Source organism: Pongo pygmaeus, chromosome 2 (genome assembly GCF_028885625.2).
Source record: "Pongo pygmaeus isolate AG05252 chromosome 2, NHGRI_mPonPyg2-v2.0_pri, whole genome shotgun sequence".
NCBI classification, from domain to species: Eukaryota; Metazoa; Chordata; class Mammalia; order Primates; family Hominidae; genus Pongo; species Pongo pygmaeus.
Window position 1 is genome coordinate 39,015,930 of NC_085930.1, and position 27,485 is coordinate 39,043,414.

Here is a 27,485-nt window from a genome sequence, read left to right on the forward strand (position 1 = left end):
CATGATGTTTTCTATGCAACACTATTCAGTATAATCACCTTTCTTATTCACTTCACCCTGAATTCCCTATAGTCAAAAGAAGGATTGGCACCACTTCGATTAATATTTAAATTTAATACACTATCTTCAAGTCAATCCCATGCTTGAAGTAATGTATTCTTCTGATAGATGCATAGCTTTTGTCAAAAACAACTCCTTAATTTGCTTTAAAATCAACCAGTACTTTGTCACAATTTTCAAATTCTTTTTTTGCTTCTATTGTGAGGCCCTATTAGTATCTGCAAGAACTTCTTAAAATGTGAAGATGACTATAATCATAACATTTCTTTATGAAGTTCAAATTCCACAAATTCTTTCATTAATATCATTGAATTCATGTCTTATAATAGCTAAAAGGAGAGAGTTTTTAGTCCACAAATACAGAGAGGTAAAATGTAGAAAATGAGTGAGTTTACAAAGAAAATTCATATAGATTAGATTAAGTACACTGATTAACCTACAAATCCACCTTAAGTTCTCTCAGACCTGAATTTAAGCCTTTTGACTTCCAAACAAGTATTTTATTATGTAGTTTATCCTAAATTCTCCCTAATGACAATAAAATCTTTCAGTCTTGAAAAAAGCATGAAATTCAGTGTTTGCATTACCATTTCAGCCTTTCTCTTCACTTCTGTCTAATAGTGTAGAAGGTTTGGCAACTCCTCTGGGCTTGTCTAATGACTGGTTTCTCTTGGCATTTAGCCCTGTTGGTCTCGTTTTATTTACTTATGCAGAATATCCCAGATAAAGGAAGATTATTTGAGAACTTTACAATAAATAAATGAATTTTTAAGTGGCTACAATCATTTCTAAATCAAAGCTTTCTTTTATAAGTCACTGATAAAAGAAATACATCAGGCCAATTTAAAAGAGGAAAAGTAATGTCAATATAGAAATTTTATGCACATGTTTGTGTGTGTGAGGGACCAGATAAGATAAAGAAATGATAATCTCTAGATGAAATATTTCTGCAGTCAAATCATTTGCTTTTCTTTCTGATAGTAGTTCTCACAAATTTAAATAGTTTTCTTTTTCTTTCTGATGGACTAAAGATATCTCAGGAGTTCATATGAAGGACAAAAACAAAACAAAACCTGTATATCTCAAACTGCTCCCAAGGAAACCACTGTGTGACTTTATGTTAATTTCCCTGTTTTATTATATGTTGCCATGATGTTCAAATAAAACCTTTCAAGTTGAAGACTTGAAGTACAGAAATATAATGTGAAGATGGAAATATAATCACCAAATTCGTGACAGTATCTACATTATCTGGAATTAAACACACACACATACACACACACACTCACACACAAACAGAACACATATCCACTGATAATCATTCTTTCAGATTTGAAAACTTTTCCCTTTTACCAAAATTATTACTTTTGCTAAGTGCCCAAATGATTATATGAGTTATAATATGAGTTAAAATGGTTATAGGAGTTAAAACATTTGGAGAAAGAAAATCCGTTTGAAAATGCAGAAAATTTTTAGATTTTGCCGCAACTAAGCTCTTTAAAAGAATGTATTTACTCTGTCTCTCTCTGGACTTGCATGAAGAACCAAAACTTAGTAAATGTAGGGGCACGTGAACTTTTTGTATAACCATGAGATCATAGAATATAGTTGCTTCTTATTTTTTTCTAAAATGTGTAGCTCAGGGACATCCTGATTAACAAAAACAATCTACACTTAAGACATGTAGATTTTTTTGTTGACTTGTTAGTCCTGACGAAAAATAGATAAACAGATAATTGAATGTACACATATGCATACACATGTAGAATAATTTCAATATGTTATTTGTTTACTGATTAACTCTTGGACCAAATGATTCCAAAAGGTCTCAGTCTTAGTATTTTTGGCATCTGAGATTAATTACTTATTATTAATAATTATTTTACAGTCAGAGCCATTACAAGGTTGTGAAACTTCACAAACTATCATAACAGTGTGCATGCTGTATATATAACTATGGTCCATAGTCCTTAGTATTTCAGTGTAGAAAACAAAATCAATTTTAATCATGCTATATATTTTGCTGGTGTGAATTTGCACAAATAGGAAGTGGGGCAGTAAGTAATGGCTGAAACCACAGTAATGGCTAAGAGGTTGTGACAGTGCAAAATAATGTGCAAAGTGAAATAAAATTTACATCTAGACTACTTCAGCAATTTCTACTTTAAAAGTCGTCATTGCTTCGGCAGGGAGGAATGATACGCTATTTTGGAAGCTTTTCTCTTCTTTCACTTTAACTTCTTCTAGGCATAGATTCTGCTCCTTTGACAGCAGCACAGCGCTCATTATGTACCTCAAGTCATCAAGAGGAGGTTAGGAGAGTGGAAGCCTGTTCCCTGAAGCAATTTGTTTCAGCAATGTGCTAGAGCATAGTTCACAATTATCTTTAATATGAATGAGAAGCTGGAGCCTCTTGAATAGGCAGATGGAGTTCTGTTTTTTCCCCCAAGACCATAAACTTGTCTGCCTCTTTTTTCAAAGTACATTCATCATCTTGGTTGCTATTTTGTTTAACCTTGTTCTGCCATTCTTTCCAATTACTCTGCTTAGTTTATCCATTCTGGGTTAGCTAATTGGCTTTGCTTAGCCCTCCTTTTCACACATTTCCATTCCATTCCAGATGTAATTCAAGTCCCATTAGCTCCTACTTCATTTAAACCAACACAGGGCTCATGGGACTGGTAGGGCTGTTGGGGACAGGTGCAACTGGCCAGATGGCTGACTTGCCAGGAGGGTGGAGCAGACCAAGCAGGTCCCCTGCCAAATTCAGACTGTCAGGCTGAGACAGCTAAAAGGGTTAGCAGAGGGTTACACCTCGATTTAATTGTTATAGTTCTTCTGTTATTGGCCCCTCTTTAGAATCCAAATGCATATTATTTTCAGGCTTAAAGCCAACTTAAGAAACAACCAAGTTGCTTATAAAATATTAGGTATCCACCATTATAATGTGTGCTGCCAAGACACTGCTTGGTTCTATTTTGAAAAAAGGAAGTTAGGACCAGTTAGAGAAATTATTTGGGTGCTAACCTTCCTCTGTGAGCAGCTATTTCTATGCCATATTTGCTATTCCTCTAAGAATCTCATTCTTTTGAACTCAGAGGGCACCACTCTGAACCTTGAACTGGCTCTCTTTTATTGGCCAGCGCATTAGTCCGTTTTCACGCTGCTGATAAAGACACACTCAAGACTTGGTAATTTATACAGGAAAAAGCATTTAATGGACTTACAGCTCCACGTAGCTAGGGAAGCCTCACAATCATGGCAGAAGGCAAGAAAGAGCAAGTCATGTCTTACATGAATGGCAGCAGGCATAGAGAGAGAGCTTGTGCAGGGGAACTCCTCATTTTAAAACCATCAGATCTTGTGAGACTATCCACTATCCCAAGGACAGCATGGGAAAGACTTGCCCCCATGATTCTATTACCTCCCACTGGGTCCCTTCCACAACATGTATGAATTCAGGATGAGATTTGGGTGGGGACACAGCCAAACCGTATCAGCCAAGCATGCAAAATGGAGAATCATGTGGCTCTTGACCACTACCAATTCATGTTATCCAATCAACAACATACTGGCCTAATTATTTTTCATTATTTTTTGCCAGAATATTATACAAGGTGTCTTAAGAATCACTATCAAATCTAGATTCTACCCACTTTGCTTTTGCAAAGATGACTGGAAATTCATTTCCCTGTTGTCCATTGGCACATATTACTCTATATTAACTTCCTTTCACATGCCTCTAACAATATTGTATATTTAAGGGACATCCTTAGCTTGTAATTTCCAATTCACATTATTTGTTTTTATTTCAATTCCCATTTTTGCTGAACTTGGAGCAATGAACAGTGTTAAACCCCTCAACGTGGAGATCTTATTTTTCTACTTGATTTTTGAAACAGCATATTTTTGGTTTCTATTGCATATTCTGGCTCCATCTTCTTTTGCTTTTTCTTAGTGTATTCTCTACACTGTGTGTTGCTCAAGTATCTCTTCTACCCTCTGGAGTTATCTCTATTTGTTTTTCCACAATAAACTGGCCCTTTTGCATCCCACAGTGACTTTCTATGGTGACTCCCTATCTTTGGCTCAAGTCCCAAATACTTATCCCAATCACAGGTTTTTATTATATTAATACATGATTTTAGGATTGGTAGATTTCAGAACTAGCATTACAGTCTTCGTAGTTCTATGAGATCAAAGGCTATTTTTTTCTTTCATTTATTCCACAATATCTTGTTAATCCCCTCATCATTTTTGTTTTTTTTTTTACAAAAATATTCTTTTATTTCTCTACTTTCTTAGTTCCACTGCTAAGTATTCTGGTCTAAGTGTTCATTAACACATATTTGAAATATTGCAATGGATTCTACCTAAAAGTAATTGATACAGAGGACAACAGAAGCTAAGTATCATTCACTATTTACTGTGTGGTAGTTTTTTTTAGTTGATTCAGGCATGTTGTCATTTGGTCAACACAATATCCTTATGAAGTAGCCATTTCATAGATAAGAACATTGAGGCATACAGAGGTTATGCAGTGTGCCTAGTATTACAGAACTAATGTAAGATGTAACTTGAGCCCAGGATTTCTGAGAACAGCTATGTTATAATGCCCCTATTTTCCTTCTTTCTCTCCTCTAATTATGATAATGTGGTTTTAGACCAATACAGGACATTCCTGGGCTTAACAGCTTCCAAAAACAATTCTTTTTTTTCTTTCTTTCTTTTTTTTTTTTTCATACGGAGTCTCGCTCTTGTTGCCCAGGCTGGAGTGCAGTGGCGCAATCTTGGCTTACCACAACCTCCACCTCCTGGGTTCAGGCAATTCTCCTGCCTCAGCCTCCTGAGTAGCTGGGATTACAGGCGCCCACCACCATGCCCGGCTAATTTTGTACTTATTTTTAGTAGAGATGAGGTTTCACCATGTTGGCCAGGCTGGTTTCGAACTTCGTGACCTCTGGTGATCCGCCCGCCTCAGCCTCCCAAAGTGTTGGGATTACAGGCATGAGCCACTGCGCCCGGCCCCAAAACAATTCTTAAATACTGTTCACACAAATCAATATGCGCCTATCTTCCCACCTGATTCTTGGGGTTTTCTTCCTACTTTGTTCATCCCTTCCTTGGAATTTTGATATCAGTTATACTTCCTGCACTCTGGGTCTTAAAGGAGAAAAATAGATCAGTATTTAAAGGGAACACATTATGAGGGATAAATTTTCCCCAAATAAAGGATCTTTGTATGAAAGCTTATGGCTAAAGAAGTTATATTTTTTATCTTGACTTCATCAGTTATTGCACTAGCCTGCCCCAGTGCCACACTTCCAATTTATTTTTACTCTATATTAATCTTCCTATGTCACCAACTTTTTATGTCATTCTGTTTTGTTTTGTTTCTTAAAGGTGCCTCTTTCCCTGCTTCTTGAAGGATAAAATTCATTCCCAGCCAATCATTCAAAACCATTGGCAAACTATGTATAACTTTACTTTTATTATTCTTGCTGTATGTACTTGCCACTTCAACGAGAGTATTGTCATTGCCTCATTAATGTTCCCTTGTTCCCTCCAGTCCCTATGCCTGGTAAGATCTCATCTCTGTATTTTGAAATTCTACCCATTTTCCAAAAGCCAGATCATGGCTTTTATGCTCCTCAGCTCATAACCAAAAATTAGGTCTTTCATTTCTCTGCTCTCATTGTACCCATACTTCTCTTATTGCATTTATCATATGCTGATTTGAATTTTTGTTTTCTCTTTATACACTTTTCTTAGTGTTCCTGGTGGACTGTAAAATAGTAATATAAGGGGTCAGCATCACATACTACTTCGCATTTTCTAATAGTTAGTAATGGACTCCTTATAGTATATGCTCAGTTAAGATTTATTTTTAATACTATACATAATAAAAGATATCATTCTTACCTCAGCTTATAAGGTGCTTTGATGAAAATTCCAAACCCACCATCAGCATGATGGTAACAGCTATCAACTAAGATATGCCAGGGACAATATTGGCATTCTGTATAGTCTTTAATTTCACTCTTCAAACTACCTGGTATTGTAGGTATCATGACTCTTATTTTATAGGTGAACTAAGGTTCAAGGCATCTTGTTCAGGATCCAGATAGTAAATGTTGGAGTTAGCTGTAAAATTCAACTGTGCCTTACTGGTCTCCAAAACCAAATTCTTATTTTAAATATTCCTATATAACCGTTTTTAATAAAACTCATTGAAATGTCTCTTAGGCTGCTTCATTCTTTTATGTTCCCACTATGCAGAGAAAAATTGGGGGCACCCTCATCAATAGATATGTTGATTTTCAGACTGCGTTCTTAAGTGATTTGCTTCCACTCGAAATCCCCCTCACTAGGCACTATTTTCTATTCATGGTTGCCTGACTCATTTACCTTAAAATGTTCTCCTCTCATCACATTTTTCCCAGTCAGCTAGTTATAAAATGTTTGAATAATGTTTTTGATCATCAATTTTGTATCTCTAAAATGGGAATAATGACATAATCTATGTCATAAAGTTGCAAGTATCAAATGGATGCTTACAAAGCAGGGCTCTGCTCACAGAGTAAGCATTTAATATATTTTAGTTATTTTTTATTTAAAGCATGTTTTAAACTAGAATAGCCATGTATAACCTCATTTTACAGAGAAAGGAAATGAGATGCGGACAAGAGATTTGTCTCAAATCAACCAGAGGTTAGAATCAGGTCTAAGAATATACTCTGACCCCATTACTCCCAATACTAATACTTTTTATAATATGCAAAATTATTTGCATATTTTTATAATATGCAAAATTATTACTCCCAATACTAATACTTTTTATAATATGCAAAATGATTTGACTTACCTTCTACACACTTTTCCCCCCATCTGTCATCTTGTATCTTTTGTTTGCCCAAGGTCTGTTTTTCTCACCATCCACTCTAAGCAATGTGCTCATTGGTACAATTTAATTTTTGCTGTTTCAGTTTTGAAAAGTCCTCTTAAACTCTTCCTAGTTATTAACATTGTCCAACCCACAGGTCCTGTTCAAGTAACACTCACTCATATGTTTTCCACAAAAGCCTCAGGTCACACCTACTTGTTCCTCCCTGACTTTCTCTCATGTTTACTTTGTCTATAATATTATGCATTTATCATACTATTAAATTTATTATACCTTGCTTGTCCTATAAATGTCTCATAGTGTGTGGTACTGATTTTAATTTTACAGAAGGAAGTATTAACATCCATAACTGGTTAAAGCTGAAGGATCTATAACTGCACTGCTTTGGTGAGACTTTTTCACTGTTATTATGGCAAGACTTGGTTTGCTAATCCCATGTGTTATGTTGGAGTACACTGTGGAACAGGTAAATTTGTGCTTCTAAGCTTTTATACAAATGTATGAAAAAGATTTTTTCAATAATGCTTTTCGCAACTATTCAAAAGTCAGACTTTAAGTTCAGAGTTGTCATCAACTCTACCGCTACAACTCAATTTATTATCTTTACTAATTTGCTATTTCTCTAGAGATTTGTGTAATGCTGAAACACGAAAATATTTGTTCTACAAAATATATTTTCCAAAGTGCCTAAGATAGTGGACAGAGATTTTCTAGAATTTTTCCTTTCCTGTTTCATTGTACTGCCCCAATTTCTCTCTCTTATTTTATCTTTTCCTGACACAGTAGAAGAGTTTTATAGACTATTCTGGAGTTTAGGGCAACTTACACCTAAAGTAGTGAAAAAAAATCCCCATTTCCATGCACAATTCATCTCTCTGATAGCTTTAATCAATCTCTTTGATCATACTCAGGGGAGGTTTGCTGCTTAACTGTTTTATGCTGTCCATGGGTCAACTCAAGACGACACTGTCCACAGAAGTCTAAGGAATGTGTAACAGGAAGTCAACATTGTTATTCCTATGGTGCTATGGCTTGGCTCTGCGTCCCCACCTAAATCTCATCTTGAATTGTAATAATCCCCATGTGTCAAGGGTGGGACCAGGAGAAGATAATTGAATCATGGGGGCATTTTCCCCCGTGCTGTTCTTGTGATAGTGAGTGAGTTCTCAGGAGATCTGATGGTTTTATAAGGGCCTTTCCCCTTCGCTCGGCATTAATTCTCTCTCCTACCATCCTGCGAAGAGGTGTTTTCTGCCATGGATGTAAGTTTCCTGAGGCCTCCCCAGCCATGCAGAACTGGGAGTCAATGAAATGTCTTCTCTTTATAAATTACACAGTCTTGGGTATTTTTTCATTGGCACATGAGAATGGACTAATACATATGGTGAAATATATTCCATCTTCCATTTATAGATTCATTGTTTTAATTTGCAAACTCTTGTGAAAAAATGTTCATTTATTTTTATTTTCTGCCAATATTAGCTCTGGGAATAAGCAAGAAATTCTTCAAGTTTTGGATAATAGTTTAAATGTTAGCATTGTCTTTGGGTGGTAGTATCATGATTAGTTTTTTTTAATATGTCATATAGTATTTAAAAAATTAATATGAAGTACTTTTATAATCAGAACAAAACTACTTTAATTTCTATTAAAAAAAGACTTTTCAGAGTTACCTATTTAAAGTAGTATTTCAACTTATGCTTTTTAAATGTATCACAACTGTTTCTCTTTGTTCCAATATTTTTAAAGGTATTTTCTGTTGCAATGTTCAATATATTGATCTTTGATAAAGTTACTCATCTTTGTCACTTTTAGTCATAGCAGGATAATAATTGGAACACTTAAATAGAGACACTTTCATACACACACTTTTTAATTTGTTTACTTTTAATTTTTGTAAGTACATAGTAGGCATATATATTTATGGGTTATGTAATACAGGCATGTAATGTGTAATAATCACATCAGGGTAAATAAGGTATCAAGTATTTATCACCTCAAGCATTGATCCTTTGTGTGAAAAACAATTCAATCATTCTCTTTCAGTTATGTTCAAATGTACAATTAAATTATTTTTGACTATAGTCACCCTGTTATACTGGTAAATGCTAAGTCTTATTTAGTCTTTCTAACTATAGTTTTGTATCCATTAACCATCCCCACTTACCCACCATTGCACCCTTCCACTACCCTTTCCAGCATCTGGTAACCATCCTTCTACTCTCTATCTCCATGAGTTCAATTGTTTTAACTTTTAGCTCTCACAAATAAGTGAGAACATGTGAAGTTTATCTTTCTCTACCTAGCTTATTTTACTTAATAGAATGGGCTCCAGTTCCATCCATGTTGTTGGAAATAACAGGATCTCATTCTTTTTTATGACTGAATAGTACTCCATTGTGTATATGTACTATATTTTCTTTACCCATTTATCTGTTGATAGACACTTAGGTTGCTTCCAAATCTTGGCTTTTATGAATAATGTTGCAATAAACATGGGAGTGTGGATATCTCTTTGATATACTGCTTTCTGTTCTTTTGGGTGTATACCTAGGAATGGGATTGCTGGATCATATAGTTTTTTGAGGAACCTTGAAACTGTTCTCCATAGTGGCTGTACTAATTTACATTTCCACCAACAGTGTATGAGGCTTCTCTTTTTCTCCACATCCTCACCAGCATTTGTTGTTGACTAGCTTTCGAATAAAAGCCATTTTAACTAGAGTGAGATTATATCTCATTGCGGTTTTTATTTGCATTTCTTTGATGATCAATGATGTTGAGCACCTTTTCATATACCTGTTTGCCACTTGTATGTCTTCTTTTGAGAAATGTCTGATTTAGATCATTTTAGAATCAGATTATTACATAATTTTTCTACAGAGTGGTTTGAGCTTTTATATATTCTGGTTATTAATTCTTTGTCAGATAAATAGTTTGCAAATGTTTTCTCCCATTCTGTGGGTTGTCTCTTTTTTGATTGTTTCGTTTTCTATGCAAGAAGCTTTTTAACTTGATGTGATCCCATTTGTCCATTTTTGCTTTGGTTGCCTATGCTTATGGGGTGTCAATTAAGAAATCTTTGTCAAGACCAATGACCTGGAGAGTTTCCCCAATGTTTTCTTTTAGCAGTTTCATAGTTTAAGATATTATATTTAAGTCTTTAATCCATCTTGAGTTAACTTTTGTGTATGGTGAGAGGTAGAGATCCAGTTTTATTCTTCTGCGTATGAATATTCAGCTATCCTAGCACCATCTATTGAAGAAACTACTCTTTCCCAAATGTATGTTCTTGGCACCCTTGTGAAAAATGAGTTCACTGTGGATGTATGGATTTATTTCTGGGTTCTGTATTCTGTTCTCTTGGTCTTTGTGTCTGTTTTTATGCCAGTACCACGCTGTTTTTGTTTCGATAGCTCCGGAGTATAATTTGAAGTCATTTGATGCGACTGCTCCAGTTTTGTGCTTTTGCTTAGGATATCTTTGGCTATTCTGAGTCTTTTGTGGTTCCATATAAATTGTATAATAGTTTTTATATGTCTGTGAAGAAGGTCATGGATATTTTGATAGGGATTGCATTAAATTTGTAGATTGCTTTGGGTAGAATGGATATTTTAACAACATTGAGTTTTCCAGTTCACAAACATGGAATATCTTTCCATTTGTCTTCTTCAGTTTCTTGCATCAGTGTTTTTTATAGCTTTAATTGTAGAGATCTTTTACTTCCTTGGTTATGGTAATTCCTAGGTATTTTATTTTATTTGTAGCTATTGTAAATGGCATTTCTTGATTTCTTCTTCATGCTGTTCATTATTGGCTATTGATTTTTCTATGTTGATTTTATATCCTGCAAGTTTCCTGAATTTTTGTATCAGTTCTAATAGCTTTTGGTGGAATCTTTAGGCTTTTCAAAATACAAGATTATATTATGTCCAAATAAGGATATTTTGACTTCTTTGTTTCCAATTCGAATGCCCTCTATTTACTTCTCTTGCCTGATTGCTCTAGCGAGAACTTACAGTACTATGTTGAATAACAGCGATGAAAGTGGGCAGGATAGTGGGCTCTCCTCTGGTCCAGGGCAGGTCAAGAAATTCTGTTTAAGAACCAAGGATTCCATAACCCCAAGATCTTCCTTGGTGTTTTACCCACACCTCTCCCCAGCTCCCCTCCCCTCTGCATCTGAGCTGGTATCTAAAGTGCAAGACAAAGTCTTTACTTTTTTCTCTCAAGCTGAATGAGGAGTCTCTCATGCTAGCTCCCACAGCTGGGAATGTGCTGGATCTCACCGGAAGCCAGTACATCTCAGAGTCTCACTCAAGTCCCATGCCATACGCCTGACTATTATTGCCCTTTATGCAAGACTCAAAGGCACTTTTGTCAGCAGGTAATGAATCCTGCCATGACTGGGTCCTTCCCTTAAAGGCAACAGGTTTCTTTCTGGCCCAGAGTATGTCTAGAAATGTCATCCAGAGCTAGATCATGGAATGGGGGTCTCATGTCTCTGCCTAGTGCCCTATCCTACTGTGGCTGAGCTGGTATCCAAGATGCAAGACAAAGTTCTCTTTACTCTTTCCCCTCCTTTCCTCATATGAAAGGAAGGGATCTCTTTTGGAAGTGCTAGCTGTGCTACCTGTGTTTGTGGGAGGGGTGTCGCAAGCTCCCTGTTAGCCACCCCAGCTAGTGTCTCAGTAGGTCACATGCTCCCCAAGTCCACTGGCTCTGAGTCCAGCTTGGCTCTAGGATTTGCCTAGGAGTTGCAGTCCTTGTGGCCTAGACTGCCTTTCAAGTTTATTTAGTGCCCCACAGCCATTTACCCTGCAGCGGAAAGGCTTGCTAGAACTCAAATTCCTACTGCTGTGGTGGGAAATGTCCTTCTGGATAGGGCTGGTCTTAATGCCCCCTCTGTGGGCAGACATCAGCTGAGTTCAGCCCAGTTTTGCTTTCTGTTGTGACAGGGCAGCATTTAGTTCAATGCAAGGTCACAATCGCTGCGCTCTCCCGCTCTTAACCACACAGACTTTCTCTCTGTGCCACACGGCGGCTGCCAGGGGATAGGGGAGCAGTGGCATCAGCAATTCAAGACTATCTTTCCTACCCTCTTCCATGTCGTTTTCAATGATAGTTAAAACCAGGTACTATGAACGTTCACCTGATTTTTGGTTCTTATAACAGTGCTTTTTGTGTAAATAGTTGTTAAATTTGGTGTTTCTGCAGGGGCATGATCAGTGGAGACTTCTATTTGGCCGTTTTGCTCTGCCCCTCTCTTGACACATTTTTAATGGTCCTAAGACATCCCACTAATTGCTCCAGTGTCATCCATTGCCTCCTGGGGAAAGCAGTTTAATACCCAGAAGGAAAAAAATTCCATTGGGTTACCCCATAAATATTTTTAATTCATGGAAGAGAAACATATCTTAAAATTAATGCTTTCAGGTGCTTCAAATGAAAGCACTGAAATTGAGTTTGGCATCATTGGAGGCTAGCAACAACTTAACTCTTCATGGAAGAGACTGTGAACCACATATATGTATCTCATTAAACCCCAGCTAAATATGTATACAATGCAATTTCCACTTAACTGAATTGTCCCCTAGTTGAATTATCTGACAAGAGGAGAAATGTAGTGTAATGAAAGTCAGAGTGGACGGAGGCAGTTTTCTGAATCACTGGTGGCTAAATATCTTACTTTTGCAAATTTTTTTAAAAAGCATGTGAGCATTGTTAAAGCTCCTCTTAGAACACTGGAAGGAGCCTGAGCAAGTGAGAGGCTGTGAAATTTCAACTTCATTTGATTTGCTATAATCCTGCCTCCTGGGTGACAACGTTACACAAAGTAGGTGAACAGAGCTATGTTTTATTTCTCTAGAGCTGACACTTTCAGAGTTACATCAATCTTTCCAATTTAGGTAAACCCTGTCATATCAAGTTTATCACTTAATATCATTTAAGCAACTATTCTATTAAGCTGGCACTTTCCTAGGATAAGCTTTCTGGAATTGTTTACATATGATCCTGACATCAAGAGGAATATGGATTCAGAATCATCTTAAATCCACAACAGCCTCTTCTGAGGGTAACGTCCCACTTGGTTCCCATCGTCATATGTTTGCACCCATTGTTGCTGTCCTAGGTGTCCAAGGTTGCACTATATCCACTATCTGAACCCGCTTTGGACCTGGTGGTTCACTTCAGTCATTTCCAAGGCTCTCTCAAATGCTGTAGAAACATTTCAGATGTTCCCCTTTATCACAATGTGTGATGGTGCCTGTGTGTCCACCACCAAGCATATCTCTTCACATTTGCAATTTTGTGAGATTTTTCTAATTCTAAATAATCATTCAATTATAGATCCAACTTTGCATTTATGATTTTGTATCCTTTTTTCCTTAAACAATCACCTCCCCAGTTACATATGCTTCAAGCCCTTGAAACCTAACTGACTAGAAATATTATCATACCTTTTACAGATGCTTAAATGCAAGCTCATTGACAGCAAAAATTTTTCTTTTTTTTTTCTCATGGCTATACATCAACAGTCTATAGAGGATCTGAAATATACAAGGCACTCAATCAGTATCAATGAAAACAATGAAAGTCATTGTTTAAACTTTGTATTTCTAAACTAAAGAACCCTAATGTTTTATTTGTTCTTATTCAGTAGACTTACTCCACCCAGTTCCCTGTATTAGATTTTCCCCACAAACTGCATGATGTTTACATAGAAAGAAATGTAAAAAAATTTTATTGGAAGAACTGGTAATTTTAAAAGGATTTATTTTCTATCATAGTAAAGAATTCAGTGTGGAACATATGCAAACACAGGACATCCAAAAAAGAACAAGGTGAGGGGGGAAGAAATTAAAGTCAAAACAGGTAAAATGTAAGAGGTAAGAGAAAGATGAGAAATGACAAGGGCTGAGTGGAAAAACTGCTTAACTCGATTTTCCTTTTCATCTTAAGAGAAACTCAAAGAGAATATAAAAATTCAGCTTTCACATTTATCCAAATAGCCAACCTATGCTATTTCTATAGATAGATGTTTGAAAATCTTCAACCTCATCTTTATATAGTATTTACTGGGTAACAAAAGCACCCTGAGGGATAAACAGTTAAAATGACAGGCTAGCTCATTTTATATGGAGGTGAAAAGTAGCACAAACCACATGTATCAGAACTGGAAGGCTAAGTGAAGCTGTGAGGTACAAGCAACAGGGCCAGAGATGTTACTGTTGCAACTAGGCTCAGTAGACTAGACTAAATAAATAATGAAAATTTAAAATTTGGGGCCACTGATATTAAAATTTTATGACTTAGGAGAGTTTTAAGCTTTAGAATAGTAGCTCTCATTCATTCAACTCTAACCTCAGATCATGCCTTAAATTTTTTTTTCTAATAGTAATAACGGAAACTCATACAAATAAAACTAAAGATGTAAAATTTCAAAAAGAAATCTTTTTTAAAAAAAGCTAGAGTAATTTTTTAATCCCCTTCTGTCCCCAGCATCCTTGATTTCCCCTGTAATTTGGCGTAACACCTCTTTCTTAGTGCTATACAAGTCTTGTCCATATTGCTTATCTAAACTATCATCTTCCTTTGTACTTGTAGGAACATTCACAGAAAGAGAACTCTCTTCCCAAGACCCTTTTTTTCCCAAAGCTCACATTTCTATGTATAAATGCATATGTATCTGTTTTGATGTATCTATGTTTAATAGCCTCCATGAAGATCAGGTTTTCTGTAAAATAACTTTTTTAAATGTATATCTAATGATTTATTTTATTCCTTTGGATAGTTTAACCCATTTATACAACAATTCCTTAAATGTTTGGTTATACAATGATGCAAATCAACATTAATTACATATAAAAACCTAAACAGAGAAGCATTCTAATAAGGATATAGTGGGAATCCATAGGTTAGCTGGTTTATGTATCAGTAAACTACAGCTGAATAAAATGGAGATAACACCATCTAGTACTACAAGGTCTCAAGTATAAATTAAGTAATGTCAATGAAAACAATATATTTGAAGTTCCCTGAGAAAAAGGCTATATAACATTTGAGAGATATCATTATTGATGATTAAGATACACGTAAGTGTTAACCTTTACTGAATATCTGCTATATTCTCGAGACACAGGGTGCTAAATTCTTTATAGGTATTCTTGTATTTAATTCTCAGAACTCTAAAATATAGGCACTATTATTGGCCCTGTTTTTCTGACAAATAATTGAAGCAGAGATAGTTTAAATAATTTGTCCAAGGATATACTGCAAGTAAATTTTATATTCAGTAATTAAAACTCAATCGATCTAATTTTGGAGAATAATTTCTTAAGTTCTAAACAAGTGTTTCCCAACTTGGGATAAATTTAACTATTTTACTAGTTATTTTTTAATCTTAATGTGTATTCAAAAATATAGCATATTTAGATCATGATTTTGCAGATATGATTTTTGAGACTAAGATTATAATAGACATTTGATTTTTAAAAGTGAATAAATTTAAATATAAATATTAAACAATAGTCAAGGTGATACTCAGATACAGTAAAATCAGGAAACTGGTACGTGATTGAATTTGGGGAAATTTGCCAATGACCTGTTATGCATCTCTAGACAGCAGCATAGGCAAGTGTGTTCTATTCGGTACTGGTACTAGGCGAGATCAGTGAGCTGATTTTCGGCACCTTCAACATTTCAGGAATTCCTCATTAACTCTGTGTCCTGACGATACTCTTTAACTACTAAGGTACCATTCTCTGTGTATCTGGTATTCATCTTCTGTCTCCAGATTTATCTGACCTCTGTTCATTCCTTAAATGTCATGCTTCCTGGGAAATTATCTAATAGGTTTCTTCTATAAGCTAAATTTTTGTAACAGCAACATTTATTACCTAAACTATAGGAGTGAATAATTATACTTATTTCAAGCATTGTGTCACAGCCAGGACATTAGTTCCAGGCAGAAGGCCTGGATTCTCTTGATGCTCCTTAAATCATACCAGGCCATTGTGATGTCAAACTAGTTGTGAAGGTGACGCTCCTTTTATTACCAATAGGAGTAATAGTGTTTTGAAATACAGTTGACCCTTGAACAACATGGGTTTGGACTGCATAGGTTCAGTGTATGAGGATTTTGTTCAGTAAATATATTGGAAAAAATTTTGGTGATTTGTGACAATTTGAAGAAATTCTTAGGTGAATTAGCCTAGAAATATCAGAAAAAACTAGAAAAAGGTGTGTCATGAATGAATAAGACATATGTAGATACTAATCTATTTTATAATTTACTATCATAAAATATACACAAATCTCTTGTAAAAAGTTAAAATTTCTCAAAATCTGTGCACACAAACACAGACTGGACATGGTACCATTCACAGTTGGCAGAAATGTAAACAAACATAAAGATGCAGATTAGATCATAACTGCATAAAATTAACTGTAGTCCATAGTGTACTACTGTAATAATTTTGTAGTCACCTCTTGTTGTTATTGCTGTGAGTTGAAGTGTTGTGAGTATCCACTTAAAACACCACGTGACACTAGTCATCTCCACCTGAGCGCTTCATCTCTCCCATAAATTGCGTAGTGTGGTAAAACATGATCCCTCTCTGTTCTCTCCTATTTTTCATTGTGTTTAGTGCAATACCATAAACCTCGATTAACACCATGGGACCAGTATGAAATGCCACTGGTGATGCTGAAAGCACTCCCAAGAAGCAGAGAAAAGTCATGACATTACAAGAAAAAGTTGGATTCCTTGGTATGTACGCTATATTGAGGTCTGCAGCTGTGGTTGCCCACCATATCAAACTGGCAATTCGTCTTGTATACAGATGGTGTAAAATTACACCATGGATAAATACAGTACAGCATTGTAAATGTATTTTCTCTTCCTCATGATTTTCTTAACATTTTCTTTTCTCTAGCTTACTTTATTATTATAATACAGTATATAATAGATATAATATACAAAATACGCGTTAACTGTTCATGTTATTGGTAAAGCTTCAGGTCAATAAAAGGCTATTACTAGTTAAGTGTGGGGGCAGTTAAAAGTTATATACAAATTTTTGAATGCACAGGGGGTCAGTGCCCCAATCCCCACATTTTTTAAGGGTCAATTGTATATGTTTGTTTGATCTCACAAGAGAGAAAATGTTTCCACTTAAATAGGTAACTAAGTTTCATGACGACTTCATTTGATTACTTAATTTCAAGCCTCGTCTGCAACTGTGAATATTTACTGAGAGTTCATTGTGTGCCAACCACTATTTTAGGCACTGAGGATACAAAGAATAGAGACATAGTCCCTACTCTCAGATATTTTATGGAATGTGTGTGAGAGAGAGAGTGTGTGTGTGTGTGTGTGTGTGTGTGTTCTGGAATGAGATGGAGTAAGAGTAGCAACCAGGGCTAGTGGGGACACAAATGAATAAGTGTGCTGTAGCTCAGTAAGTTGTAGGGTAGCATGCTTAGGCAGGGAGTGTCTTTTGGTATAGGGGAGGAACATTATGTCACCGAGTCCAAGGATGCTTAAGGAAGGGTTCCTGGAGGAAGCATACTCTGAGCTGAGTCTTCAAGAAAAAGTAAGGGTCAGCCAAACAAACAAAAATAAAAAGAACATTTAGGCCAGAAGAAACAGAATGAGGAAAGACCTGGAAGACAAAGAGAGCTTGTCACTCTTGGGGAACAGCAAATAGGTCACCATGGTAAAGATTATCTAGAGCTGGAATTTAAATCCAAACTCTTTCCTCTATACTATGTGACGCTGTATGCTCCTTATGGGATACAAGCCGAGAGTGTGGAGATATCATCAGAAATTACACCCCTTGACATGAAAGCTAATGATTATTAATATAAAACTAATGAAATTAACTACTGCATTTAGTTAATGGCCCACTATTTAAAATTCCAAAATTCCTCAGAAAGATACTAAGTTAAAATGTAATTAATGTAATATCAAGTAAAATCAATATGAATTTGTTTATTTGTTCATTTGTTCAACAAATATTTATTAAAGACCTATTATGTGTTAGGAATTATGCTGTTGCAGATGCACTGATGAGCAAGCTATGCCCTGTGAATCTGAAAACATGACAATTTTATAACAAAAATAGTCTGCCTTGAGCCTGGAACACAAGAGACAAGCAGCAAATATTGTTCAATACAATCCTGGCCTTATTTAACAGAATGGGCTCCTTGGAGGTGTCCTCATCTGCTCAGCAGGTTTATCCCTGTCTTTAAGGTGGGCACGTACTGTTGATAAGAGTATTTCAGAAAATCATCCAGTATCTTTATTTTGGCTCTTTGTTTATGAAAATACTTTCTGACAGTAATTTTGATTTTCCATCTAGAAATAGGTTGTATTGAAACAATGAGCATAAAAATATCTGTAGCCTACATCTCTTGCCTATCTTAATCCTTACTTTTAGTTAGTAATACATTACGTCTGATCAATCAGGCACTTGTGCTTTAGAGCTTATGACTATTCTCTGAGACCTGAGATGTCATCACTGCTATAGGAGGAACTGATAGGGCACATTTCAGAATCAAACATTCTGTCTGAGGGAGTCAGCATAAGAGGAGGTTAGTCTCTGTGGCTTATCCTCTCAGCCACTGCCTTTCTCTTTATCTTATATTAATTGCTCCAGGCAGTTTATTATGGACATTCACAGAAATAAAATAGCACAATAAACTATCATGTACCCAGAGTCCATGACCAAAAAATATATTAGTATGTAGCTCTAAACAATATATCTTTTAAAATATCAAAACATAACCTCAATGACAGTGATTATTTAAAAATGTACAATAGCTCCTTAATGTCACTGAATATTTACTTAATATTAAAATTCCCAATTATCTCATATATTTTATCTTTCTCACGCTTATTTGAATCAATATCAAATAAGGTTACATTGCAATTGGTTGATAAGATGTTTAAGTCTTTTTTATTCTGTGAGGATCCCCTTTAAATTTGTTTTCTCACTTGCGATTTAAATGTTGGGGGAGAAAAAAAAACCTAGCTGCTGATTGCATCCCTGTAGTGTTATTTGACATGCTCATCAGTCATCTGTATTTCCATAAAATTAGCATTTGGATCTAAGGGCTTCCTCGAAATCAAGTTTCTCTTTCATTTTATTTATTTATTTTTGACAAGATTACTTCAAAGACAGAATACTTTTTCAAGAGACACGTAAAGTCTAATCATTTCTCTTTTGTGTGATGTTAGCAGCTATAGATTCTTAATGCTAGACTCTAAATAACTTTTCGATGAATCAACTTATATTTTTAACTATCTTTCAAGGAAATCTTATATCCTTCATACCCTTATTAACTAAATACAGAAACAAATCATTTTATATTACTTCTTCTTTTTCCAAGAAAGAGATATAAATAGAGAAAGAGAAGGAAGAAAGGAAGTGAGGGAGTGAGGAAGAAAGAGAGATAGGGAAAGAGAAGGGTGAGGGGAGAGAGAGAAATATCACTGAAAAGAAAGAAACATTCTTAGGAATCTTATAATTCACAGTAATATCTGGCAAGTTATTTCATTGATGCTATAGAAATTCTGATGAATAAAAGCCATTATCTTGATACAAATGCTAAAGTACACAACTATTTATATAATTTCAAGTCTCATAAGACCTCTGCACTATGAAGATTATTTCTCTAACTTGGAAATTGTTCTATTTATATCTGCTAACCCTGAGATTGAACACAGTGAACCACGAAAATGTCCCATTATTAAGGTCACACAGGAAGTCAATAGCAGAAATAAGAATGTAACTAACTTACATATGTTGACAACACTTAACACAATATTGTAAAATCTTTCTTTAACTAAGAAGCACCAATAGAGATTCAGTTAAGTAAGAGTTCAAGTTGGGTCAAATGGTTTAAAAAAATAGCTCAAAAGATAGGCAGTATTTTATATCAGCCTTCATGAGTGACTCAAATGTTGACAGGGAGATTAGAAGTCACTAAAAAATGGAAGGCAGTGGAGTGGAAATGGAGAGTGGCCTAGTTTGGATAGAGTGAGGTAGAGTAAAGCTGGATGAAAAGCTTGGGAATGTGGATGATGACCATATTCTCATTAGCAGTCGAGTATACCAGCTTTGGAAATAAATAGTCTACAGTACAACTTTTAGCCCAGCCTCTTAAATAGTGGTGTGACTGTGTTAGTCTGAGTCCTCTGAGAAGCACATAACAAGATGTAATTGGAAGTGCAAGAGATTGATTGGGGAAAACGCCTATGAGAAAAAGTGAGAGGGAGCCAGAGAAGACTGAGAAAGTTGTCAGACCGTAATGTAAGTCTAACCCCTGTGAAGGAGAAAGAGAAGGAGGGAAAGAAGGTTTTAGACTGCCATGTAGCTCCAGTAAGTTTCAACAAACTTGACAGGGTGCCCTTGAGCCAAAGTCTTTCATCAGAGGAGTCTTGTGTCTCCCAGGATGATCCTGCATTAGTATCCCAGCTGCACTCTGTCATTGGCAAAGAGCAGCCATGGAAATTGTGACCTTGGTGCACACACGGTGATGGATTTTAGAGTCTAGTAGCTGGAGACATCATGCATTACACTCCCCACTGTGAAAGCTGCATTTTTTTGGCTGTTAGGATGGCCTTGAGCAACTAACTTTGAGTTGCCATTCCATCATTTACCAGTGGGAAATAAAATACTTATTTCATAGAATTGTTGACAATTAAATGAGTACATATCTATAAAGTTGGTAAAATATAGTATAGAAGTTGTGGTTTCTGACGTATTGGTGACTTTGATGATAATGGTAAATAAATGTAGGGCTAAGAATTTTTGTTCAATGGGATTAGAGACCATGTAATGCATAACGTTTCCTTGGCAGAAGAAGTCACCATTTCCCATCGGATTTAGAGGTTAAGCAGTGGTAAGTAAGTAGAGGTTATTACTAGTTTTTATAAAAGATAGAGAATGAAGAAATCCTATCAGAAAATTGTCACATTAAGTAAGGCAACATAGCAGAGATAACGTTAGCTATAATCAGGGAAGAAGGGAAAGAGAAATACTATGGAAAATTATTCATCTATGAACATGACATCTGAGTACATGTGTAAGGCTGGAGGAATTTAAAGAACTTACTTGATAAATCAAAGCCCTAGAGAATACAGAACAATACATAGGATTGGAGCATAAGCAGAAGGATTGACAGTGGTTAAAATATTTCTTGTACAGAATAGATAAATCCATAGATACAGGAAGTAGATTAGTGGCTGCCAGGGGTTGCGAGAGGGGGGAATGGAGAATGACTGCTAAATGGGTACAGAATATTTTGCAAGGAGGTGAAAATGTGCTAAAATTGACTGTGGTGGTGGTTGCACAATTTTGTGAATATACTAAAAAGCATTGAATAATGCACTTTAAATGAGAGAATTATGGTTGACCCTTGAATGGCCCGGGTTTGAACTGTGCAGGTCCACTTATACACTGTTTTTTTTCAATAAATATAATTCCTCCATAAAAAGAATATTTCTTTCTGAGAAATAGTAAAATGGAAAAGAGAGATAAAAGCTGTGGAGCGATTTTGGAAATAAAAAAGATGGAACATGAGTATTTTTATTTGTAAAGCCTTAAATTTCTCAGTAAACTAGGGAGCAATATCACCACTCCTCAACTAACCAGTAAAATAATTTCCTTTACTTGCTAAATTCTAGTCAGTCATCCTGTATTGATCACATTTCTCCTGCTGATGCTCTTTAAAATTTCTGGAAGATTTTCTACTGATTCTTGATGGTATTCATAAAATTATTCCATTAAGGCACAATTCAATATTTTATTGAATTAATTTATTTAGATTGAGTCTGATTACTTAGGTATCATGATAATCGCCTTGGAAACATCTGAATAAAAGAACTCAATTAATTTAATAAATTATTTATTTACTCTTGCATTCCAGATGTAATGAAAGAATCAGTTTAATGCATACCTATGAATTTACCAGCTTGCCTTGTCAAATGAAGATATGGTAACAAATGAAGATGTCACCCATAAAACCTTTCTTTACAAAAATTAGTCTGGAAACATGATCAAGTAATTTACATTCACAAACTGTAGATTAAGGATCCATAGTGATGGCATTACTGTTATTTTATCTTTATCATAATTCTTACTCTGAAATGAAATTCTGGTTTTTAAACAATTTAGAAATAGCTAATTTTGATCCTACTTACACATTCAACATTATTGTGCATTAAATTACTTTATTTTCTTGAAGAGTTGTATTTATTAAGAACAGCCGTCAATAAACTGGTACCTTGATTATGGTCTCCTAGTATATTCCCCCAGAAAAACTCAAGAGCAGCTGTGTGGTAGAGACATAATAGGACAAACTTATTTATATAGACTTTGGTATAACTGTGACCTTTTCAAACCAGTATCATCCATGCCTGTCTTCATTAGAGTTGAGCCTCAACCAAGATAAAGTTCAAGTAACAGAGGGAACACATCAGCTTGACAAGACTGTCTTCAGTATATTTGTAGTCATAATTTGCAAAATGATATGACACATTTTCCCCTATCTGACAAATTGGTGGCTTTTTTGATTTTATTTCAAAAGTCACATGTGTGGCTGCAAAGCGTCTCTGCTTTCTGGTAATTTTATTACAAACACTTAAGGCTGAATGACATGCTGAATGGAGCACCGCATTTTTGAAAAAAAAAAAAAAAAAAAGACTTGATGAGAAAAATCATGCCTGGTAATTTGTGTGCAAGGAGTCAGATCTAGAATCTAGAGGGAAAAGTAGATGCACAGCCTGGGGAGGTCAATAATGGGGGCTGCCTTTCATGTTAGACTAATGTTGACATCACCATTGTATTTGGCAGCTGTTATCAACACTCCCGCAAATAAATGTCTGCCGCTACTCTCAGAGACACTCCCGCTCATTCTTATGCGAGATGTCTTATAAATGTCCAAACAAGTATTCCTCTGATTAGAATGGGCATCAGATTAATAAGAAAGTTGGATTCTGAATCATCCCTCTGCCATATCCTAAAGCTTTTTGGCAGAGGAAGAGAGATGTTTCATCTCAATTCTTTTTGTTTCCTTGCAGTGTTCTCAGAAACTCCCACAAGACAATGAAAATGAGTCAATAGAAGCACCTCATGGTTGACAGTGTTTTGTTGAAAATAAAGGTTATTCTTTATATTAATTTATAAAAGACATTAGGAGCATGTTCCCTTATAAAAGGACATTAAGAGCAGCCAGGCATATATTCTCGTCTTGTCTGTTACTGACACCTGGTTTCAAGGAACTCTCAATCTCTGCTCAGACCTTCCGTTTATGGAGCAAATAACCTAAAAGGCTCAGGAATATCAAAAATTCAGAAGCCAAAATGCACTCTTATATTTGGGATATATCTACTCCTTCTTCTTAAAATGAAAATAATATATCTGCAATAGTTCATAATTTATCTTAAAAGAGATGCAGATGATCAAGAGATTGAGACTGTCCTGGCCAACATGGTGAAACTCCATTTCTAATAAAAATACAAAAATTAGCGGGGCATGGTGGCATGCACCTGTAGTCCCAGCTACTCGGGAGGTTAAGGCAGGAGAATTACTTGAACTCAGGAGGCGGAGGTTGCAGTGAGCCAAGATCGTGCCACTACACTCCAGCCTGGCGACAGAGTGAGACTCCGTCTAAAAAAAAAAAAAAAGATGCAGATGGCAGGCTTAAAAGATAGTTATTTGGAATACATCTGGACTGACTGCATTTTACACACATATATACTCGTGTATTTTATACAAACACACACATCTCTCTCTCTCTCTCTCTCTCTCTATGTATATATGTATTACCAAACATCTGAGTTTAACTTACCTTATGTGATTAACTTTATTTGATCTTTCAGATTTAGTAACTAAGAACCAGTTGTTACCCATATGCAGTATTTCTTTACTCTGTGGTGCTCTGGGGGATGTGAATTTATAAAATTGCTGTTAAGTTATTTTCATTCGTGTTGGTATACTGAAAAAGAAAACAGAGGAAAAAACCACACTGAGCTACATACGTTCCTACTTCCTGGTCCAAATAATTTGTTGCTAAGAGACTGTAAGACTTCCTTGGGTTATTTTTAATTTCTTTTGTTTGTGGTTATGTTTTTGGCTTTCATATGTTTTTATTAAGTGTAATATTATCTGCTTTGCCTGGCTTTTCAAAGCAGAAGCTCGACCATAACAACATGAGTGTTGAGAAATACTGTTAACAAGATCAAGATATATACACAAATATGCGCTGCCATCGGCCTTTCTCACAATGGGAAAGTATTTAGGAAAAAGAAGCAGAGTGTTTTGTTCAAAGCAACTACAAATCCATGGCCACAAATGCCATCATTTTGTTATTTTCAACTTTGCCCTCTCTACCTTGCTTTTCACATGATGCTTTCTCTTTTTCTAATTTTATCTCAAATTCTCTTCTCTCTCCTGGCTGCATGCTTCTGTTTGTTTGATTGTTTGTTTGTGTTTCCTCCTGCACCTACTCCTCAATTTCATTCTTCCTCATTTTCTTTAGAATTACTTTTTTTTTTTTTAATTATTTTACTCTTCCACCTCATCCTGTCTTCCAGCTATTTGTTCGTATTTTGTTTTTTCTGTAGGGGAGGAAATTAAGTGATTTATGTTCAGTGAGATAGAAAGGAGAGGAGAGGAGAGGAGAGGACAACAGAAGAGAGGAGAGGACAAAGGGAAGAAAGTGGGAGCAGGCAGGAAGAGACACATATGGTCCTTTTGAGTTATTTAGCTTCCAAATTATGAGAGCTGAGCTAAGGGTATTTGAATCTCTTTCCTGAAAGATGGCATGTCTTCATTGTCAGCTCAGCTCTCATATGTTGGAACCTCCTGATATACACACATTTTACCCAGTTATTAAATTCTAGATACTACTATGAATGGATTTTTCACATCAAATTATGATCCCAATTCAATTGACTTTAAGGTAAGAAGATTATCCAATGAGCCTGATCTAATCATAGGAGCACTTAGATCTGAGTCAAGAGGTCAAAGACATAAAATGTCAGAGATTCAAAATCAGAAAGAGTGGCTGCTGCTGTCCTGGAAGTAAACAAACACAACTGAGGAGCTCAGGGTGACCTCTAGGAGCCAAGCGTGGTCTCTGGTCAGCATTTAGTAAAAAAAATGGGGATTTTCCCACAACTACAAGAAACTGAATTCTGCCAATAACATTAATGAGCTTGGAGGAAGACACAGCCTCAGAGCAGAATGACAGTGTGACTGACACTTGGCTGCAGTCTTGATTGCAACCCTGTGGAACCCTGAACAGAAAACCCAATTATATCATGCTCAGATAAAGAAACTGTAAGACAATAAATTAACATTGTTTTAAGCCACCAATTCTGTGGTAATTTATGGTGCATTAATAGAAAATGAATACATTTTTCATATATAGATGGCAACAGAGCAAGAGCTTATTAGATAGATCTACTGTTGCTGTGTCAGACCTTCATCTGCTAAAATTATCTTTAACAAAGAAAATTTTTTATAGTTTTGGAAAGAAATTAAAAAGTCTCAAAAGACCTGTTTAATTGCTTATAATATTTATATCTATAGGTATAGTTAATATAGATGCTGGAAATAATTCATTTTAAGTCCTTTAAATAAGAAATTTAGAATACAGGAAACTGCATTGAAAAAATTATTGTTACAACATCACAAGTATTCATTGATCTTAACTTCTGGATGCTCAGCAAAGGCAATAGAATCACTTTTGTTTTAAAATTACTATTTCTAAGTGCCTTAATGGAGAGCCTCAAAATACTGTGAAAAAAAATACAAAAGTTGGAATCACCAGAATTTCTTCCCTTTCTTTCCCATTTTTATCCTTAATGGGGAAAGCACAGGTCCACGATTTGATGGCAAGGAATAGCATAATGAAACTTGGAGGAAGATTTCATTTTTTTTTGAACATTTTTTCCAGCATACAGTTTGCCGTTAACCCATGCCTCTCCATTGTATGATATAGATGACACCTAACGCCCATTTTCCTCTTTCTTCCTCCTGAGAGAGGCCCATTAATCCAGAGATTCACAGTATATCTAGCTCTCAAGAAGAATTTTGATTAATTTTAAGCCAGTCAGCAAATGACATTCCCTAGTCTGGAGGTGGACATGTGAATTACGTTTTCCCAATCAGATTGAAGAGAAGAAATATTTTCTATGTTTGAAGGAAAAATTTCCGCTTTCCTTTTATGCCAGCAGCAAATAGGAATTAATGCCACCGTGACAGTCACTGACAGCCATCCTGAAACCACTGGACAACCAGGCTTAGGAGGCAGCTAATTCTGAGGAAAGCAGAGGAGAAAGATTGAAAGGACCTGAGTCCTTCATTACATTGGGCCTCTCATTACAACACACCAGGAGCCCACTCTGCCTCTGGACTTCCAGTTATATTGGATAATAATTTTTTTTATTAGTTAAGCCACTTTGAGTGGGGGTTTTTCTGTTATCTGAAGCTCAAATATCTTAACAGATAACATGTGGGATCAACGCTCACTGTCAGTATGCTGTTCAAACTTCAACTGAGCTTCATTCTCAAATGTAAAGCATTTCAAAGACCTGTAGAATTTCATCTCTAGTTTCCCAGGCAACTATTACATGTCACTCATAGATGTTCCGAAGCACAAAGGTAATATTCCGTCTCATCACCTCAATGTTAAACCCAGAGAAAGACAAATGAAATGGGTGCCAATAAATCCTCAAGGCTGCAGAGATAAAAGAAAAGAATGAAAATCCAGGATGCAACAATCTATTCTGCTATCTAATCTCCCCTTTTCCACTCTTTGTTTTCATTTTTTTTAATGCTGCTCTGAGAGATACAAAATTAGATATAAATTTTCTTGAAGGTTAAGTCTTCTTTTTGCATTTGTTTCCAGGACACACTTGACCCTCACATACAAGAAACACTGCCTCCTGCAGAGAAAAGATTCAACAATTCCAAGACCATCATCTAAGATCTTTACTCTCTTTTCTCTACATGATAAGAATAAGATTCAATCACGGACTTAAGTAGGTATAATAGACATTAATATAAATCATTTAAATGCTAATACCCTTTCTCTATAAACATCTATTCAATAAGGCTAAAAGATGAAAATAAAATCGAAAATTTGCTTTTTGTCATTCTGGTAATGCTGTTCTTCATCATAGACAATAAGTTGGAGATAACTTCAAGCCAGAGATGGTAGCTTTGCTCATAGTTGCTTTGGATAGTAATCAAATGAGACTTTCATTTATGTCACAGATGGAAGCTTGCAAGTCAAAACATTCAAAAGAAATGAAGATTTCTACATACCCAAGAACTACTGAGCTAGCCAGTGAGTGAGTCATCATCCATTTATGTCACAGATGGAAGCTTCTAAGTCAAAACATTCAGAAGAAATGAAGATTTCTACATACCTAAGAACTACTCAGCTAGCCAGTGAGTGAGTCATCATCCCTCACTTGGCCTGCTCTTTGGCTCCATACTGG

General features: G+C 35.7%; 1 long non-coding RNA gene across 3 annotated transcripts in view; it reads right to left on the minus strand.

The window, feature by feature from the left end:
• LOC129033813 (uncharacterized) overlaps nucleotides 1–26,585 on the minus strand; it is a 50,452-nt gene extending 23,867 nt beyond the window's left edge. The window contains exons 1-3 of one of the 3 annotated variants that reach the window (XR_008501675.1): nucleotides 26,512–26,575; nucleotides 23,825–23,971; nucleotides 13,426–13,515 (exon numbers count right to left, since the gene is read on the minus strand). This is a non-coding gene — a long non-coding RNA (uncharacterized LOC129033813). Of the gene's footprint in view, nucleotides 1–13,425; nucleotides 13,516–23,824; nucleotides 23,972–26,511 lie in introns of all 3 variants that reach the window. The other 2 variants (XR_008501676.1, XR_008501677.1) reach the window with 2 other exon arrangements.
• Between the last annotated feature and the right edge of the window lie 900 nt (nucleotides 26,586–27,485).